Consider the following 12,379-nt stretch of genomic DNA (forward strand, 5'->3'; position numbering starts at 1 on the left):
TGGAGCAGCTTGTCATTGAGACTAGTTTGGAGCAGTATAACTGGGATGTTATCAGTGCCCACAGCTTTCGCCTTGTACTGACAGTTCAGTCATTTCTTGATGTCACAGGGAGCGAATCAAATCGACTGAGGACTGGCATTTGTGATGCTAGGGATCTCTGGAGGAGGCCGAGGTGAATCATCCACTCGGCACCTCTGTCTGAACAATAAACAAAATAGCAAAGAACATGTCGTGAATGATTATCTGCATTCATTTCAGTTTGGTACACGGCTAATTAGATACAAAATGTCACTGTGCATGCAGTGCTCATTACACATTTCCCCCCATCACAATACTTGAGTGCCTCACTCCCTTGTGAATTAATTTGAAGCTGCAGTTTGTAAGATCTGGATACCCAAATATGCAAGGGAACTGCTCTCTCTTCCAACTTAACACGTGCAACTGCACGTGTGGCCAGGACTGGCTCCTTGTGCCCCGAGTCAGACCCATTACCTAATTCACAGAACCTGCAATAAGGCAGGAAATAACACATGCATGGGCGCAAGGTGGCACAGTGCTTAGCACTGCTGCCTCACAGCGCCAAATACCCGGGTTCGATCTTGCTGCCAGCGAGAATGGAGAATTTGGCACTCAGCCCAAACTTCATTCACGGCAGCAGCGCCTGAGAACCCCAGCTGTGGACAGGGTCGGAGGTTTCTTGGCGTGAATGTGCTTCGTAACAGCTGGGATTATTCAGCCCCGCCCGCTGTCAGGGTTTTAACGGGGCTGGGAAATCCTGGCCAACATTCCCCGGTGCCTGTATGAGGATCACTGTGAATGTCTGCATCCAGCTGTTCTTTGTGGTTGGCTCTCTGGTGTGATAAACTGGGGCTCAGGAAGATGGCTGATTACAATGATACAATGTTTAAATTTATTCCTTCAAACAATCCTGGCAGCGTGGCCTGGTTTTAAAGTGAAGGCTCAGGACCAATTTTAACTTGCACCATGAAAATTTTGTTCGAATGTCTACCGCCTACCTTTAAGCGTCCCGAGATGGTTAGCTGAAAGGCTGCCGGTTTCAGATAGAAGGGATTAAAGTTCAAGTTTGAAGCTTTAATTTTTTTAAATGTTTGTTTTAAAGTTTCGCAAGTAGACTTACATTAACACTGGAATGAAGTAACTGTGAAAATCCTGTGATATATTTATTTCCAACTCAGGATGGTGAGTGGTTTGGAAGGGAACTTGCTGGTGGTGGTGTTCCCAGGTATCTGCTGCCCTTGTCCTTCTAGGTGGAAGCGATCGTGGGTTTGGGAGGTGCTGTCTATGGATCTTTGGTGAATTGTTGCAGTGAATCTTGTAGATAGTACACACTGCTGCTACTGAGCGTCGGTGGCGGAGAGAGTGGGTGTTTGTAAATGTGGTGCCAATCAAGCGGGTTGCTTTGTCCTGGATGGTGTTGAGCTTTTTGAGTGTGTTGGAGCTGCACCCATCCAGGCAAGTGGAGAGTATTCCATCACACTCCTGACTTGTGCCTTGTACATGGTAGATAGGCTTTGAGGAATCAGGAGGTGAGTTACTCGCCACAATATTCCTAGCCTCTAACCTGCTCTTACAGTCACTGTGTTTATCGTCCCTAAATTAGTTTTCCCTCAATCTTCCCCAATAGGTGTAGACAAAGGTCATGGGTAGAGGAGGGCACTCATAATGTTAAAATGGGCGGCGTGGGCTCGTTGGGCTGAAGGGCCTGTTTCCCGTGCTGTGTTGTTCTTTGTTCTTATGTGGCGAGTCCAGTTTAGTTCCTAGTCAGTGGTAACCCCAAGAATGTTGACAGTGGAGGATTCTGTGATGATAATTCCATTGAGTGTCAAGGGGTGGTGGTTAGAGTGTCTCTTATTGGTGATGGTTATTGCCTGGCATTTGTGTGACGTGAATGTCACTTGTGTGTGGAACATGTGCCTCCTGAAGATGCTGATTTCGTGGTCACACTTGGCGACAGATTTGTCAAATGCAATCCCTCTTCTCTCTTGCTTGATATTTGACCAGTTGGCTATTGTTGATGCTGTCCTGTTCGAGGCCTCTCTTATTACAGCGGCGTGCTAGTACGGAGTGGAAGGTGAGAAAAAGATGACCCATAGTCTGACTAATCCTTCCCAGAGCTGCTGCCCTTTTCACAGAATCATAGAATCCTTATAGTGCAAAAGGAGGCCTTTTGGCCCATTGAGTCTGCACCGACCACAGTCCCACCTGGCATTGTGGGTCAACTCACAGCAAGTGGACTGAAGCATTTCGAGAAGGCAGCTCACCACCACCTTCCCAAGGGCAACTATGGGTGGGCAATAAATACTGGCCAGCCAGCGACGCCCATGTCCCGCGAATGAGTACATAAACAATATCAAGGTGAAGGAAAGATGCCGATTCTCTACTTACAATGAGAATTAGAACATCTTCAATAATGGCCTCCTACTTGGGGGGTGGTAGCATCATTGGACTCATAACCCAGAAGCCCAGGGTAGTGCTCTGGGGATCTGGGTTCAAATCCCACCACGGCAGCTGGGGAATTTGAATTTAATTAATAAAATCAGTAATATGAAGCTGCAGGCCGGAATATTCTGGCTGTTCACGCCTTTCGGATCTTCCGGTCCTGCCGATGATGCACCCCACCGCAGGTTTTCCAGCAGTAAGGGGTGCAGTCAGTGGGAAAGCCCACTGACAGTGGTGGGACCAGAAGATCCCACATCTGATGAATGGTGTGCTGCCTTCCGCCATGAGAAGCAGAGGGCGGGGAGGCCGGAGGATCTCCTCATAGTCTGGTCTGGCTTTGTGAACATATGAATTCGGAACAGGAGTAGGTCACTTGGCCCCCTCGAGCCTGCTCCACCATTCAGTAAGATCATGGCTGATCTGATTGTACCCTCAACCCACATTCCTGCCTACCCTCAATAACCTTTTACCCTCTTTTCAATCAAGAATCTATCTACTGCTGCCTTAAAAATATTCAAAGTCTCTGCTTCCACTGCCCTTGGAGGAAGGAAGTTTCGGAGACTCACTATCCACTGAGAGAAAACATTTCTCCTCATCTCCTTCTTAAAGGAGGAACCCCTTCTGTTTGAACATGACTCTTCATTCTAGATTCTTCCACAAGAGGAAACATCTGCTCCACCTCCACCCTGTCATTACCCCTCAGGGTCTTAAAGGTTTCAATCAAGTTGCTTCTTACTCTTCTAAACTCTAATGGACACCTAGCCTTCCTGTAAGGCAACCCACTCATTCTATGTATTAGTCCAGCACGTGTACATATTTCCTTAGATAAGGAGACCAACACCGTACTCCAGATGTAGTCTCACTGGTATCCTGTACAACTGAAGCATAATCCTCCCGACACCTGTAGTCAGTTCCCTCCACAATTTATATTCATCGATGTTCTACAAAGTGCTCTGGAGGGATGGGGCATACTGGTTGTGCTGCACTGCAGCTTCACAAGAGGTGCACATCTCTTTGTGGCAGCTGAGGGGGTAGAAACAAGGCAGGGCAGAGGAGGACAAGGGAACAATGCTGTCATTGCAATGAAAAGCAGAAGAGAACTGCTATAAATGCTCTGTTCTTCAGGCTTAAGTTTATGGTCCAATGGATTTTTAAACAAAATATAAAAATCAACATGTTCATTCAATTTGAAAGAACAGTCTCTACTTTCTCAAGAAGCTAAGGAAATTTGGCATGTCCACTATGACTGTCACCAATTCTTACAGAAGCACCATGGAACGCGTCCTTTCAGGATGTTTCACAGCTTGGTACAGCTGTTGCTCTGACCCAAAGATTGCAAAAAACTACAAAGGGCTGTGAATGCAGCCAGTCCATCACGCAAAACAGCCTCCCATCCATTGACTCCGTCTACACTTCCCACTGCCGTGGAAAAGCAGCCAGTGTTACCAAGGTCCCCGCACAACCCGGACGTACTCTCTTCCACCTTCCAAGAAAGTACAAAAGTCTGAGGACATGTACCAACCGACCCAAGAACAGCTTCTTCCCTGCTGCCGTCAGACTTTTGAATGGGCCTACCTCGCACTAAACCACTGTTTCTACACCCTAGCTATGACTGTAACACTACATTCTGCACCCTTTTCTTTCCTTCTCCCCATGTGCTCTATGAACAGTATGCTTTGTCTGTGTAGCGCGCAAGAAACAATACTTTTCACTGTATCCCAAAACGTGACAATAATAAATTAAACCAAAAATTAAGGTAATATACTGTGACTTTACTGTGAATAACAATAGTGTGGGATGCTTATTGTGATGCACTGTATGTATTGCAATTAGTGAGTATAATACCTTATGTATTGTGTTCACAAATGAAAACGGAGGGGAGATCTTACAGAAACATATAAAATTATGAAGTGAATAGATAAGATAGAAACAGGGAAGTTATTCCCACTGGCAGGCAAAACCACAATGAGGTCTCAAAATAAGGGGAGCAGATATAGGACTGAGTTGAGGAGGAACTTCTTCACCCAAAGGATTGTGAATTTGTGGAATTCCCTACCCAGTGAAGCAGTTGAAGCTATTTCATTGAATGTTTTTAAGGCAAGGATAGATACATTTTTGAACAGTAAAGGAATTAAGGGTTATGGTAAGCGGGTGGGTAAGTGGAGCTCAGTCCATGATCAGATCAGCCATGATCTTATTGAATGGCGGGGCAGGCTCGAGGGACCAGATGGCCAACACCCGCTCCTAGTTCTTATGTGATACTCTATCGATTTTATTAATTAAAGGAACTTGTATTTATGTATCACCACAGTCTGAGCTGCAAAGTGACTGACAGCATTTGAAGTGTATTCACTTATAATGGAGGTAATGTGGCAACCGATTCGTATACAGTCAGGTCCCAGAAAAGGCAAATGATCAAAAAACCCAAAAACCCAGCCTGCAGGTGCAGCAGGTGGTCAGGAAGGCGAATGGGATGCTGGCCTTCATAGCGAGGGGGACTGAATATAAAAGTAGGGAGGTCTTGCAGAAACTGTACAGGGCACTGGTGAGGCCGCAGCTGGAGTACTGCGTGCAGTTTTGGTCGCCGCACTTGCGCAAGGATATTTTGGCCTTGGAGGGAGTGCAGAGGAGGTTCACTAGGCTGATACCGGAGTTGAGGGGGTTGAGCTATGAGGAGAGGCTGAATAAACTAGGCTAGTACTCATTAGAGTTTAGAAGAATGAGGGGAGATCTCATTGAGACGTACAAGATGATGAATGGGATGGATAGGGTAGAGGTGGAGAGGTTCTTCCCGCTCAGAAAGGACAGTAGGATTAGAGGGCACAGCCTTAAGATAAGGGGGGGGCAGTTTAGAACGGAGTTGAGGAGGAACTTCTTCACTCAAAGGGTGGTGAATCTCTGGAATTCTCTGCCCGTTGAAGTGGTGGAGGCTGCCTCGCTAAATATATTTAAGACGTGGGCAGATAGGTTTTTGGTAGACAAGGGGATTAAGGGTTATGGGGAGAAAGCGGGAAAGTGGAACTGATCCACTTCAGATCAGCCATGATCTTATTGAATGGCGGGGCAGGCTCGAAGGGATAGATGGCCTACTCCTGCTCCTATTTCTTATGTTCTTAAATGACCAGTCAATCAGTTGTTTGAGAAATAAATATTGGCTAAGGCAGCAGGAGAAATTCCTGCTTTCCTTTGACTGGTGCCAAGGGATCTGTTTAACATCCAGACGGGGCTTGTTTCATCCGAGAAGCAGCAGCTCCAGCAACGCGGCACTCCCTCAGTCCACAGTGAGGGACAAAGCTGGACTCTCACCTCCCGGAGTGGGGTCTGAACCCCACAGCCTTCTCCATCAGCGAGGCAGCCAAACTGCTGCTGCTCTGAAGTGAGGTCTTGCTGGCAGAATGAGGTGTGCAGCCTTGTTTGTTATGCAGCGAGTGGTTTGTCTGTGCAGAGAGACAGCTGCAGGGCACGTTTGCTTCTCTTGCTCCTTGTCGAGAGTTTGGCACCAGGCCTCTGTTGGAAGACACGTCCTTATGTCAGCCATTGCTCTGTGTAAGCAAACAAGAACAGACTGTCCATATGGGAGGTATTTCAATCCAACTGGACCTCGGAATCGCTCACACATTTTGCCTCTGCAGTCTGTCTGAAGCTGACTATTATTAGAGAGGAGCAGAATGCACATTACTGCGACCATTCTGGAGCGACGTTCCAACTCTGCTGGCTTAGGTGTTTCTTTTGATACCCCCCGGGATCAAAATCGTGTGCCCAAGTGGATGTTATTCTTCTGCAGGTGAGATGGGGTGGGCACAGTAAGAAGTCTACAATGATCACTTCTGTAGACTCCTGCTCTGCACGCCATGAACACATAGGTGTAAATGGTCATGGCAGAGACCCGTGGAGTGCATCCATTCTCAATGATCATTCCAGTAAAATCAATAGCATAGAAATGGAGTAGATTCTATAATGGACAGGCAATTCATTCTGGCAGGCTACCCTCATGCACAAGGTTTACAGTCCAGCCCTCTGCGACTGACTCACGCCGGAATTAGATTCTCTAACGCTGTGAAACCTTGCCAGCAGCTGCTCCACATAATAGTCACACTGAATGTCATTGTGAGGCCTTTTGCTCAGAAACCCCGTCCTGTCAGTCCCGTCCAGCCTGCAGCAAGGCAGAATGGGCAAATGGAAAGCCAAGAATTTGATGATGCAGTTACTACTTCCTATTTGTTTCAAAACCATCTGTGCAGGGAAGGTAACGTGATCAGGGGTCAACCCTGGGACAAATTAAGATGGCTGTGATTGTTGGAGATCAATCATCTCAGGACAACGCTGAAGGAGTCCCTCAGAGGAACTTATAGAACCATAGGGCAGCACGGTAGCACAGTGGTTAGCACTGCTGCTTCACAGCTCCAGGGTCCTGGGTTCGATTCCCAGCTCGGGTCACTGTCTGTGTGGAGTTTGTACATTCTCCTCATGTCTGTCTGGGTTTCCTCTGGGTACTCCGGTTTCCTCCCACAGTCCAAAGATGTGCGGGTTAGGTTGATTGGCCATGCTAAGAAATTGCCCCTTAGTATCCAGGGATGTGAAGGTTAGAGGGATTAGTGGGTATAATGTGTAGGGATATGGGGGTGGGGCCTGGGTGGGATTGTGTTTGGTGCAGACTTGATGGGCCGAAGGGCCTCTTTCTGCACTGTACTTGGGCCCAACCACCTTCAGCTGCTTCATCAATAACCTTCCCTGCATCTTAAGTTCAGAAATGAAGATGCACAATGCACAAACTCCTCAGACACTGAAGCAGTCCATGTCCAAATGCAACAATACCTGGACAATATCCAGGCTTGGGCTGAGAAGTGACAAGTAACATTCACACCACATCAGTGCCAGGAAATAACCATTTCCATCAAGACAGGATCTAATCATCACCTCTTGCCATTCAATGGCATTACCATTGCTGAATCCACGACCATCAACATCCTGGTGCTGACCATCGACCAGACATTGAACTGGACTGACAATACAATTACTGTGGCCACCAGAGCAGGTCAAAGGCTAGGAATCCTGTGGGACGCAATTCACGTCCTGACTTCCCTGTCCACCATCCACAAGGCACAAATCAGGAGTGTGATGGAAAAGACTCCACTTGCCTCAACAGCATTCAAGAAACTCGACTCTATCCAAGACAACACAGCCCACTTGATTGCTAACCCTTCCACAAACATTCAATCCTTCCACCACTGATGAACAGTGGCAGGAGTGTGTACCATCTACAAGATACACTGCACCAACTCACCCAAAATCCCTTAAGCAGCACCTTCCAAACCCACAACCACTACCAACCACTAAAGAAAAGTACAGCAGATACTGGGGAACACTCACCATCCTGACTTGGAAATATGTTGCTGTTCCTTTACTGTAATTGGGTGAGAATCCTGGAACTCCCTCCCTAACAGCACTATGGGTGTACTTACAACTCAGGGACTGTAGCGGTTCAAGATGGCAGTTCACCTCACCTTCTCAAGGGAAATTGGGGATGGGCAATTAATGCTGGTCTAGCCAGCAACACCCACACCCCATTAGCGAACTTTTAAAAAGATACAAACCTGCAGCATATTTCAGTCCTCCAGCTAGCTTGCCATGTGCACTGAGGACAATTCCTATGTCCTGACAAGGGAGTGAAGTATTGGACCTGTCTGGGTGGCACAGTGATTAGCATTGCTGCCTCACAGTGCCAGAGACCTCAATTCAATTCCCGGCTTGGGTCACTGTCTGTGTAGAGTTTGCACATTCTCTGCGTGGGTTTCCTCCAGGTGCTCCGGTTTCCTCCCAAAGTTGTGCGGGTTAGGTGGATTGGTCATGCTAAATTGTCCCTTAGTGTCAGGGGGATCCCTGCTAGGGTAGGTATATGGGGATAGGCCCTGGGTGGAATTGTGGGCGGTGCAGACTCGATGGGTCAAATGGCATCCTTCTGCACTGGAGAGATTCTATGATTCTGTCATACCTTTTCTGTAAAGGGAAGATGTAATCAAGGCATGAATTTAGTGTGCTGGGCATTTCAGGCAGCAGCACAGCTTTACGATGAGGTCTGGTCAGTTAGGAAGTCTTGTGGTTCAGTGGATAGCACCTTGCCTCTGAACCAGAAGCTCCAAGTTCAGGTCCCACCTGGGACTTGATGGCTAAGAAAGGTACATTCATAACGTGGACCAACAGGTCAATTATCAGCCTGTCTGCCCATGGAAGGTGGTAAGAATGGGAGAGACTCCTGGACAGCCATGCTTAATTGTACGGTACCCTTAAAATTACAGCCTCTGGCTTTGGGCTGCTAACCCATTCCAGGAGAAAAAAAGTTCTGGAAACATAGGGAAGCGTGTGCTTCATCTGTCTGAAGTGTCGTTGGACGTGAAAAGATGAAAGCTTATCTGATGCGAGGCAGTTTGTCCGAAAACTGTGTGTGTGTGCGTGTGTGTGCGTGTGTACCAGCTGATAGGAGTGCACTGTAACAGTTAGCTGTAAGTGTGTGTGTATGTGTGTGTGTGTGTGTATGTGTGTGTGTGTGTGCGTGTGTACCAGCTGATAGGAGTGCACTGTAACAGTTAGCTGTAAGTGTGTGTGTATGTGTGAATATGTGTGTGTGTGTGTGTGCGCGTGTGTACCAGCTGATAGGAGTGCACTGTAACAGTTAGCTGTAAGTGTGTGTGTATGTGTGAATATGTGTGTGTGTGTGTGTGTGTGTGTACCAGCTGATCAGAGTGCACTGTAACAGTTAGCTGTAAGTGTGTGTGTATGTGTGAATATGTGTGTGTGTGTGTGTGCGTGTGTACCAGCTGACCGGAGTGCACTGTAACAGTTAGCTGTAAGTGTGAGCAATCTCCTGCAACCCCATGATTCTTGTTTTCCTTTTCGTTTTTCAGCTCGTTAACAAATATATTTATCTGCGTTACACTTACAGAAAGTTACTAGGTAATTTCGCAGTCAGTCAAACACTACTGAAACCTGTAATTTACTTTGATTGTCATCAGATGTGGCAGATGCACACAACATGAGTTCATCTTCAGTCTTCTCTCTAAACTTTGATTCTGTTCTCCAAGCCTGCCGCCGCCTGTCAAATTCTATTCTACCTTTCCTGCAGTGTGATCTCTCATTGTACCCATCCCTGCCGTCATCCTCCACCCATGCACATGCCCACTCCGAAGCCTTCTCCCAGTGATGCCCTCTCTCTGGACACTAGTAACGCGCCCTTCCATTCTGCAATGCCTTTGTTTTTTTTATTCATTCATCGGCCATGGACATTGCTGGAGCATTTTTTGCCCATCTCTAGTCACCCTTGGAGGGCCCTTGAGAGTCAACCACATTGCTGTGGCTCTGGAGTCACATGTAGGCCAGACCAGGTGAGGACAGCAGATTTCCTTCCCTAAAGGACATTAGTGAACCAGATGGGTTTTTCTGACAACTGGCCATCAACAGATTGTTAATTCCAGATTTTTTTATTGAATTAAAATTCCACCACCTGCCGTGGTGGGATTCGAACCCGGGTCCCCTGAACATTAGCTGAGTTTCTGGATTAATAGTCTAGCAATAATACCACTAGGCCATTGCCTCGCCCTTGTTAACATCCGCTGTGATTTGCAGTTGCCGTTCCAAAAATATTTCCTTGTGCCTCCTTGTTCTTCAACTGCTCCCCACAGAGTCCTCCACACACAACAAATAACCTGTCTCATAGGCTGCTCTTTTTATCAGTTAGATGACTGTTTGGCTGGTTCAACTATAGGTCCTCTTAGCTTTAAACCCAGTTCTGTAGAAGGGTCAATGGGCTCGAAACATTAAAAGTGTTTCTCTCTCCACAGAATTTGTCAGACCTGCTGAGTTTCTCCAGCATTTTCTGTTTGTATTTTAGCTTTAAACCCAACGCATTGACCTGAGATCCTAGAAAGTGGGGTGGCACAGTGGTTAGCCCTGCTGCCTCACAGTGCCAGGGACCTGGGTTCAATTCCAATCTTGGGTGACTGTCTGTGTGAAGTTTGCACATTCTCCCTGTATTTGCACGGGTTTCCTCTGGGTGCTCTGGTTTCTTCCCACAGTCCAAAGATGTGTGGGTTAGGTTGATTGGTCATGCTAAATTGCCCCTGAGTGTCAGGGAGGATTAAAGGGGTAGTAAATACATGGGATAACGGAGAAAAGGCCTGGGTAGGATTGTTATCGGTGAAGTCCCGATGTGACAAGTGGCTTCCGTCTGCACGGTAGGGATTCAATGGATTCTCTGAAAGTGCACTGAGTGAAGTTATGTCTTATATATTATATTAAACTGAACTCCCATTTAACACTCTACCTGAGCATGAAGAGTAATTTCACACTATAACGTTAAAATATTCTGCAGTGTCAGAGCGTTGAAATACTTTACATAAATATAATAAAATGTTACAATTGGTTCAGTAATCTGAAAAAAAAATGGAGTGTTAAAATAGCGTGCATAAACCATAACAGGATATGAAAACACCTTCCAACAACTGTAAACATGGAACATTAAAATATCAAGCCAAGATGGAGGTTCTACAAACCTGAAGACAGCACATACTGTAGAAAGGAATGTAAAATTATTTTGTACAGACTGTAACAGAGAACTTAAAGGTATCCTGGACAAATTGCAATATTCTGCACTCCTTGTCACCGTTTACCTTATTATTCTCCTAGAATGTCTACACTTCAGAAGGAAGCCATTCGGCCTATCGAGTCTGCACCAACCACAATCCCACTCACGTCCACTCCCGTAACCCCACATAACGTAACCCCTGCTAATCCCCCTGACACTAGGGTCAATTTAGCGTGGCCAGTCACCCTAACCTGCACACCTTTGGGCTGTGGGAGGAAACTGGAGCACCAGGAGGAAACCCACGCAGACACGGGGAGAATGTGCAAACTTCACACAGACAGTGACCCGAGGGCGGAATCGAACCCGGGTCTCTGGCGCTGTGAGGCAGCAGTGTTAAGTGCCAGCGTACTCTCACACCCGACGGGCAATGGAGCGACTGCCCAAATATTCAGCGGCTAAAGATCTGCTGCTGCCAACCGTGGGACCACTGCACTTGACTGGCAGCTGGAGCAGTGGGGTAGGCACGGTATCTGAATCACTAACACGTACGCTGTGTGACCATTTTGCCTGGGATTTCAGTAGCTTTGGTAGTGTATGGCATGATGGCACAGTGGTTAGGACTGCTGCTGCACAACGCCAGGGACCCAGGTTCAATTCCAGTCTCAGGCGACTGTGCAAAGTTTGCACGTTCTCCTCGGATTTTCTTCAGGTGCTCCAGTTTCTTCCACAGTCCAAAAGATGTGTTAGTTAGGTACATTGGCCGTGCTAAATTCTCCAGTGTAACTGAACAAGCGCTGGAGTATGGCGACTAGGAAACTTTCACAGTAACTTCACTGCAGTGTTAATGTCAGCCTAGTTGCAACACTAATAAATAAACTTTAAGATACTTCTTGGAAAGGAATTATTGGTGCCCTCTCAATAAAGGGAAGAGTAAAAGGTCCCACACAGTCCATGTTGGCCCCCACTCCTGCTATTCAGGGTAGGCAACTTGACTGCTCTTCAATACATTGACTGGTGAAGAGGGCATCTGTTGTTCATTTGGAGAAGACACAGTAAGAAGTCTGACAAACACTAGATTTAAGTCCAACCAATTTATTTGATAGTAAACTCACAAGCTTTCGGGGTTTGTCCCTTATTTGATAGTAAACTCACAAGCTTTCGGGGTTTGTCCCTTCGCATGAAGGGACAAACCCCGAAAGCTTGTGAGTTTACTATCAAATAAATTGGTTGGACTTAAACCTGGTGTTGTCAGCCTTCTTACTGTGTTTACCCCAGTCCAATGCCGGCATCTCCACATCATTTGGAGGAGAGCCAGGGAATCCTCCTGGCCATGAGGTCCTG

General features: G+C 46.9%; 1 protein-coding gene across 1 annotated transcript in view; it reads right to left on the minus strand.

Moving 5' to 3' along the window:
• adgrb3 (adhesion G protein-coupled receptor B3) overlaps nt 1-12,379 on the minus strand; it is a 791,427-nt gene that overhangs the window by 25,647 nt on the left and 753,401 nt on the right. The window lies entirely within an intron of this gene.

This window comes from Carcharhinus amblyrhynchos, chromosome 7 (genome assembly GCF_965287045.1).
Source record: "Carcharhinus amblyrhynchos chromosome 7, sCarAmb.v2.hapA, whole genome shotgun sequence".
NCBI classification, from domain to species: domain Eukaryota; kingdom Metazoa; phylum Chordata; class Chondrichthyes; order Carcharhiniformes; family Carcharhinidae; genus Carcharhinus; species Carcharhinus amblyrhynchos.